This window comes from Ictalurus punctatus, chromosome 5, assembly GCF_001660625.3.
Source record: "Ictalurus punctatus breed USDA103 chromosome 5, Coco_2.0, whole genome shotgun sequence".
Classification (NCBI taxonomy): domain Eukaryota; kingdom Metazoa; phylum Chordata; class Actinopteri; order Siluriformes; family Ictaluridae; genus Ictalurus; species Ictalurus punctatus.
Genome location: NC_030420.2, coordinates 4595722 through 4603880, shown reverse-complemented (window position 1 = coordinate 4603880; position 8159 = coordinate 4595722).

The following is an 8159-nucleotide window of genomic DNA, read 5'->3' as shown; positions in this document are numbered from 1 at the left end:
ACGGACAAATTTGCATTGCTGACAGTGTAATCTCTATCATCTTGCATGCTTGAATATGACAGCTCTTGTTATTACTACGCTTAACAAATGAATGCCTTTACCAACCCCCCCCCCCCCCAACCCTTTTTTGTTTAATTTAGCAGCCTAATCCCTTCATTGTGTGTAGTGCTTATTGAGTCAAATCCATTGCGCACTTTTGTCTTTTGTGCTGTCATTGAAAGAAAAAAAAGAAAGAAAAAAAAAAGGCAAGATTTAAAGTCATTCATATGATTTGAATTTTTATTTTATCGCGCTGGCATTTTGCGGAACCGTCCAACATCAGCAGAAGCTCCAACAGATAAACCTCTCTAACAGACACGGGTACCAAATGTTCACTCCAGGAACTGTTCCAAAGCTGACATTATAACGAATACATCTATTTAAAACAATGTTGGCGATGTTGATGCTGTTGCATGATTAATAGTTGCAGTAATCCCGTGTAAGCGAAATCCAACATCAAAGCATAATTGGGGGTTCAATGCAAAGGGTTTACGCCCAATCTGGCAACACGGTAAGCCGCGCACGTGCGGTAACGCACGACATTCACTGACATGACACCTTTTAGCCAGTTTGACTCATCATCAGATATCATAAGACCCCTGGGAATAATCCCCCCCCCCCCCCCCCCCCCCACCACACACACACACACACACACACACACACACACACACACACTTGTATCTTGTCATCTATTTGCACTGTAACTTTTCCTGCTTTGCACTTCATGTTGTCCGGTGATTATCTTTTCTATAATATCTACACCAAGGCTTTGAAGAACATCATTTCGTTCTACTGTACTCTGTAAATGGATCGCACCTCACAGCTCCACAGTGCAAACCTGAGCTCGGAAGTTCTCCCCGTGTCTATGTGGGTTTGTTCCAGGTTCTCCGGTTTCCCCTCACATACCTAAAACACTCAGGTAGGTGGATTAGCTAGACTAAATTGCCCTCCTGGGTGTGAACGTGTGTGTAAGGTGAGCTGTGATAGACGGACATCCTATCCAGGGTGCATTCCTGCCTCCACATAGCCTCCAGATAGGCTCCGGATTCACCTTGACCTTGACCAGGATAAAGCGAATGCTTGTATATGGCTGTATAAGTGCAAAATTGTAAGCATACACAAAACCACATGACAATCACTCACACATCATGCAAAAAAAACCCCAAAAAAACCCCATAAAAAACACAATTCTATCTGAACCATGACACAATATGCAAGATATGTTCAAGTTCTATATAGAAAAACAAAATCAATAGCTGCAGTCTAGTCGCTGAAGAATGAGATGTTCGTAGGTAGGTAATTATTTGTACCAAGTCAGATAAAGTATATTATGCGCAGTAGATGGGGGTTTTTCACCTTTGAATGCATCATTTATAACATTGTACGCCATCATCATAATCCACAGAAGTTGTATGATTAAACCATGTACCGAATTTCATCTTTCTTATGAAGTACTCATTTCACTAAGACAAACAAACCCACTTTCATTAAGTACATATTACAAATATTTATACCACATTACCACTGAATTCTCAAATCTAATCTCTACATAATCTAAGGCTAAAAATAAACTGATTAAAAACAACAACAACAACAACAGCAACATTATTTAAGATAGAAGAAAACTTATAATCATTGATATGGTGAAGTTTATGCAATATAAGGAGATGGTTATTTAACATTTATGGAAGGAGTCTTCAGTGTTAGGTAAATAATGCACTTTTGGGTAGTCAGAGTCACTACACTTCACGGTGGAGCATATCACACCACCTCATCATGGATTATTTTCCTTTAACAACACACCACCAAGTGTTTTATTCCTTACATATACACAATAAGCATTACATGTACTGAAACCATCGTCTGCCATCTTGCTAGTGTTTATGTTTATTTTGGCATGATATTGACTCTTTCAGTATGCATGACCGAAATGCAGAAGATTTTATTCATCAATAGACTTAATATATCTTCATGCATATCGTAATACTGATCACTATTCACCACGAACAAGCATCACCAGCAATTATAATTTACCATTCACAAAAGCCTCTTGATTTGAGAACATTGTGCATAATATTATACCTCATAATCATAGGGAAATACGCAGAATTATTCTTTTAGGCACATTGGCTCAAGACACTAAAACTCTTATGTGATCCATCCATCCATCCATCCATCTTCTACCGCTTACTCCTTCTTCAGGGTCGCGGGGGAACCTGGAGCCAATCCCAGGGAGCATCGGGCACAAGGCGGGGTACACCCTGGACAGGGTGCCAGTCCATCGCAGGGCACACTCTTATGTGATATGATAAGGAATTTAAGATTTCTAATTAAATCAGCTTCCTGCCAATTTGTTCTTTAATATTGAATAATCTTTAGATAGTGACAAATTTGGGGACATGATAGATTAGCGGTTAGCACGTTTGTATCACATCCCCGGGGTTAGGGGTTCAAATCCTGCCTCCGCCCTGTGTGCGCAGAGTTCTCCCCGTGCTTCAGGGGTTTCCTTCGGTTTCCTCCACCAGTCCAAAGACATGCTTTGTATTGAGGGTGAACTCTGGAACTGACAGGTCTAGTGGAACTTTTGTCTCCAGGGTTGGGGGTTCGATTCCTCTCTCCGTCCTGTGTGCACGTAGTTTGTTCTCCTCATGCTTCGGGGTTTCCTCTGGGTACTCCAGTTTCCTCCCCCAGTCCAAAGACATGCTTTGTAGGTTGATTGGCATTTCCAAATTGTCCGTAGTGTGTGAATGGGTGTTTGAGGTGTGTGTGCGATTGCGCCCTGCGATGGGTTGGCTCCCCGTCCAGGGTGTCCCCTGGCGCATACCCCGAGTTCCCTGAGATAGGCTCCAGGCTCCCTGTGACCCTGTGTAGGATAAGTGGTCGGGAAAATGGATGGATGGATAGTGACTAAATTGCACAAACTTATATACAAGAGAGGGAATCTGTAATGAGTGAATGACAGTAAGAATGAGTGGAATGGGTGCAGTGAAGCGAACACACTAGGCCAGAAAGCTTAAGAATAAGTACCTTGCACATTTGTAAAGCTAGCAGCAGGAAGTGGGAAACAGCGGTAACAGATTTCCTATAGTGCAAATTATCTTGCATGCTTTTGGCCTGTACACGTGGAACTACAACGACATAAAGGAAGAAGATTTCTAACAGTGGAAGCAGAAAGAATGTTACATGAAATTAAGTGTTGATTAGTTCAGTATAGGATTTATGAAGAACATCATGCTTCAAATGGAAAGACCAAAGGAAATGTCGGCAGGTTCATGTGGATAAATACAAAAGATTACTTCCGTCACCTGGTTTTTGGATCAAAAACAGCAGGCTACATGTTACAGTTGTCAGATTATGATGGTTGATTGGCTGCTTCCCATTAATGATGATTAGTTTGCTGAGCGTTTACTTACTCTGGCACCGAAATGTACGCAGGATGCCACATTCTGTCAGTGATGCTCATTCGTTTCACTTTTTAGCTCGGTCTTCATGAATAGCACTCTTGTTTCTGCACCTGTGATGATCTATGTAGACAATGAAAGCTTTAGAGCTTTGTAAATCTGACTGATTGTACCGATCAAACACATAATGTTAGTTTGATGCTTAAAATCATGCAGTACGTGAGTACACATGAAACAAAAAAGGGTCTTAGTGAGGTGTTGGACCACCTCAATTCACCAGAACAGCTCCAAAGCTCACAGGCGTAGATTTGTTGTTTTTTTTTTTGTTTTTTTACAAGTGCCTGGAACTGTAGATGTATTGTTGTTGTTGTTTTTTTTATGATGGTGGGAACGTTGTCTAACGCATCTCTCCAAAATCTCCCATAGGATATTATTATCTATGGCATTTTTATCACCATCAAATCGTTCAGCGAACCCTTGTGTACTATGGATAGAGGTAGGGTCATCCTGGAAAAGACCACTCCCATGAGGACAAAGGTGATCAGTCAGAGGAGGACAAGAGGACCCAAACCACATCACTAAAATGCCAGGTTGTTCCTTTTCAACTTTGCTAAATGTGGTGCTTTTAGGAGAATAAAAACAGGTTAAATCTAGAACCCTGGGGCTCTTGAGTTGTGCCCTATCACTGGGAGATTGTGAGTTTGAATCCTGACAATGCCGCTGGGAGCAAGGGATGGGATTGAAAGGCATACACTCTCTACCCCCTGTCAGTCACAGCTACACCAGCCAATCACTGGTGTCTGTGAGCTCATGTATGTGGAAGAGGGTGGATAGTGTTTTTACACTGCCTTGTTGACGTAGCATGAGCAGCAGTTGGAAAAGATGCACTTGACTGGCATTACGTGTCTCCAAGGAAGCACGTGTTAGCCTTCACCCTTGCTGATCGGTAGCTGTTGAATGATAGGGGAGGAACAAAAAAAAAAAATCTCAAACTCTAAAGTTGAAACACTATTCTTCTTCTACTACACTGCAGATTAATTACAGTTCCACAGCAAGCTTATACTTGCATTGATATCTGATATGTGTGCGTGCTGATATGTGAAATAACTCTTTGCTCTGATTGCTTTGGCCAGATGGCATCGCAAGTATGGTTGGGGAGTTTTTTTGGGGGGTTTTTTAATTGATTTTTGCCTGATCCAGGTCAGTCAATCAAAGCAACCCAAAAACAGAAGCAAAAGCAAATGAATCTTTATGGTGCAGTTTTGTCTGAAATAAAATTGAATTGTCATGGCTGAGATCAAATCAAAGAGTCAGCTGTATATGATTTAGTGGGAAAAATGGACTTTCTAGCAAAGTCAACTGTGATGAGTAGCCTGTGCTGCAAAACATCACTATGCCGTGTCATAGTATAATGTCAGCTATTGAGGGTGAAGTCTGGAACTGACAGGTCTAGTGGAACTTTTGTCTCCAGGGTTGGGGGTTTGATTCCTGTCTCCGTCCTGTGTGCACGTAGTTTGTTCTCCTCATGCTTCGGGGGTTACCTCCGGGTACTCCAGTTTCCTCCCCCAGTCCAAAGACATGCGTTGTAGGCTGATTGGCATTTCCAAATGCTCTGTAGTGTGTGAATGGGTGTTTGAGTGTGTGTACGATTGTGCTCTGTGATTGGTTGGCCCCTGTCCAGGGTGTCCACTGCCTCGTGCCCCGAGTCCCCTGGGATAGGCTCCAGGCTCCCCGTGACCCTGTGTAGGATAAGCGGTACAGAAAATGGATGGATGGATGGATAATAATAATAATAATAATAATAACAATAATAATAATAATAATAATAATGGCATGATTGAATATTTCTCATGAGGCAGATAAGCATATTTCTCACAGAATATCAAACAGTTCAACTGAGTCCAGGTACTCGATGTGGTCAAATAAAATGATTTATCATACTCAAGAGCATAAATGCCATCTATATTATCTGGAGTTAAACTCACAACCTCAACTCACAATCCCTGGTGCTGAATTAGCCTTTATAGTGTTCAGATGTGTCCAAATGTACATAAAAGTACATCTAGAATGAGCATTCCTTTTGCCTAGCACGTTACTAAATTACTACTGAAATAAAAACACGCCATATACCAATGTTTTTGATATTCTATCCGCATTACAACCAAAAACTTTACAACCCGCCATAAAAACTCTCCCACTCTCCCAAGCATGTTGCTTAATGCTGTATGATGCAGTGTAAGCAGAACCTTGAGCACTGAGTGTCCTCTTGTGCCATGAAGGAAGCACACGTTATCCTGTATGTTATAGCAGGTGCAATTGGTTTTGACAAAAAGCAGTAAATAGCCAGAGGGGAAAAAGACTTAAATGATGCAACAGGAAGAAGGGTATGACATATTAATGTTGAAAATGGTTGTTTTTAGATAGATGGATAGATGGATAGTGGCAACTAAACGCTCATATGGAGCTCTTATGGGATATTACAGAGTAATACAGAGTACAGAGTAGCGTGAAATATCTCAAGTGAATCTTTAATCTAATTTTTTATGGTACTCCAGTTTCTTTCCATGTCCCAGTAACAGTTAGGTGGAATGGTGACCCTTGGTTTGCCCCTAGGTGTGAATGACTGTGTGAATGTGTGATAGATAGATCTACCGTGTCCCTGGTCAGAATAAAATGCTTACTGAAGATGAATGAATCAATGAATTAATGTATACCTGGCCTTTAAATATCATCATTAGACTCGTGCATACTATATATAATGCAAATGATCTGAATTCCATGATAAAGATTTTACTATAAGTGGCGTTAGTGGTCTTATATCTCGTCCAGCTGTAGGAAATCACTGTATTCAATGGAGCAAAAATATTTCTTTATGTTCCTCAGATTTCTTTATGTTCCTCAGATCATGTAGGTCATGGAAGCAGGTCAGATACGTTAACACTAAAGCTATTTGGACATCTAAACTATAAAATTCATCTTTAATAGCCACTTTTTTGCTGGTCAGGGTCATATTGGATATGAGCCTGTCCCAGGAACACTGGACATGAGGTGGGAATACACGTTGGATGAGACGCCGGTCCTTCACAGGGCACCATACACACACACACATACACACACACACACATTCACACACTTACTCACACCTACAGAGGCGAAGTCAATCCGCCTACAGGCATGTTTTTGGGAGGAAACAGGAGAACGTGGAGGAGTTCAGGATTGAACTAGGAAAGTTTTTATTTATTTATTTATTTATTTATTTATTACAAATAATACTCAGGGCTCTTACATGTTATTGGACTGTTCGACAAGAATACACCGAATTACAAACAATTACACAAGCAATATTTGTGTGTCAGAACCAGGAAGATTATAGAATAAGGAAGCCACAGTTGAAGGTGAATTATGAGTCCTCATAATGCAGCATGTTGATAATATAGTCTGTAATGTGTAAAATAATGAACTATTACATGCGTCATTAAATGAAAGAGTTGTGAAGTGCACATTCAGAAATGGTTGGAAAGTGAAAACTACAGTATTTCCGTTAAACGCTTTGACAAACGTTTTACAATTAAACAACTGTTTTGAAAACTGGTTGTTAATGGGGTATAATTATAGTTTCCTGTGAGAGTGACTTCTCATTGAAAACTGTATATTAGATCTTATGGTCTACTGATACAAACGGAGAAAACATCGAGGACCCAATTAGTCCAAAAGACATACCCAGTAAGCAACAGGTAGTGTGTGTGTGTGTGTGTGTGTGTGTGTGTGTGTGTGTGTGTGTGTGTGTGTGTGTTTGTGTGGAGGAATTTGGCCTCCCAATGGACACACTGTACCATGTGTGTATGTGTGTGGGAGCCGGGTTCAAAGGCAGGGCATGATGGCCACCAAAAGTGAGTGGCAGATTTGCATTGCTTTGCATGAGAGCATTTTAACTGATTCCCAGATTGCTTCTCACTTTGCATCTCGTTTGTTGTCGTTAGGCCATCTCAAGAGGTCAGAACCCAATCAAAGCAGGACCAGACTCCATAACAGTACTGGTAAATGTATCATTATTATTTTTAAATACATTGGCATTAGTGGTTTTATATCTCATGCATCGTTTGAAGGTAATCGTTGTATTCAATGGAAAAAACAGAGCTCTAAGAAAGCTCTAAGAAGCCACACCCCTTACCCCAATGGTAATCATTTTATCATATGAATTGTCCCATTGGTGAGAGGATATTGTAATTAGAGAAAGATTCATGGTGTGTTTGGTTGTGCATTCTGTTGTAACGGACATAAAAGATAGAATAAAAAAAAGTATGAGGTTCATGTGGAAGCACTATGTGAAAAAAAGAAAGCTTATTAAGTAACAATGAGCAAGTGTGTCTGATTTCCTTTATTCAGACGTCGTGCTCTGTAATTACACCAGTGTCCACTAGAGGGTCTGTCAGGAGTGTGTATTACTAGGCCACAGGTAAGAGACGTGTAGCGAGTGTATGATTGGCAGAGAGAGAAGGCAGAAGATGTACACAAATTGCAGTAGTAGTAATGGAGTCACAAGCGTTATGCTGCTCTGAGTTTCAACTTCTGTGAAGGAGAAAATGTTTTCATACCTCCTCCGCTTGGCTATTGCGCGCCAAGTTGCACAGGAAACCTGGGGCGAAATTTATGTCCAAATGTGTTCAGCACCTTTGTTGGCAGGAATGTTCGGCAAGTAGAAGATGCAAGCAACATTAA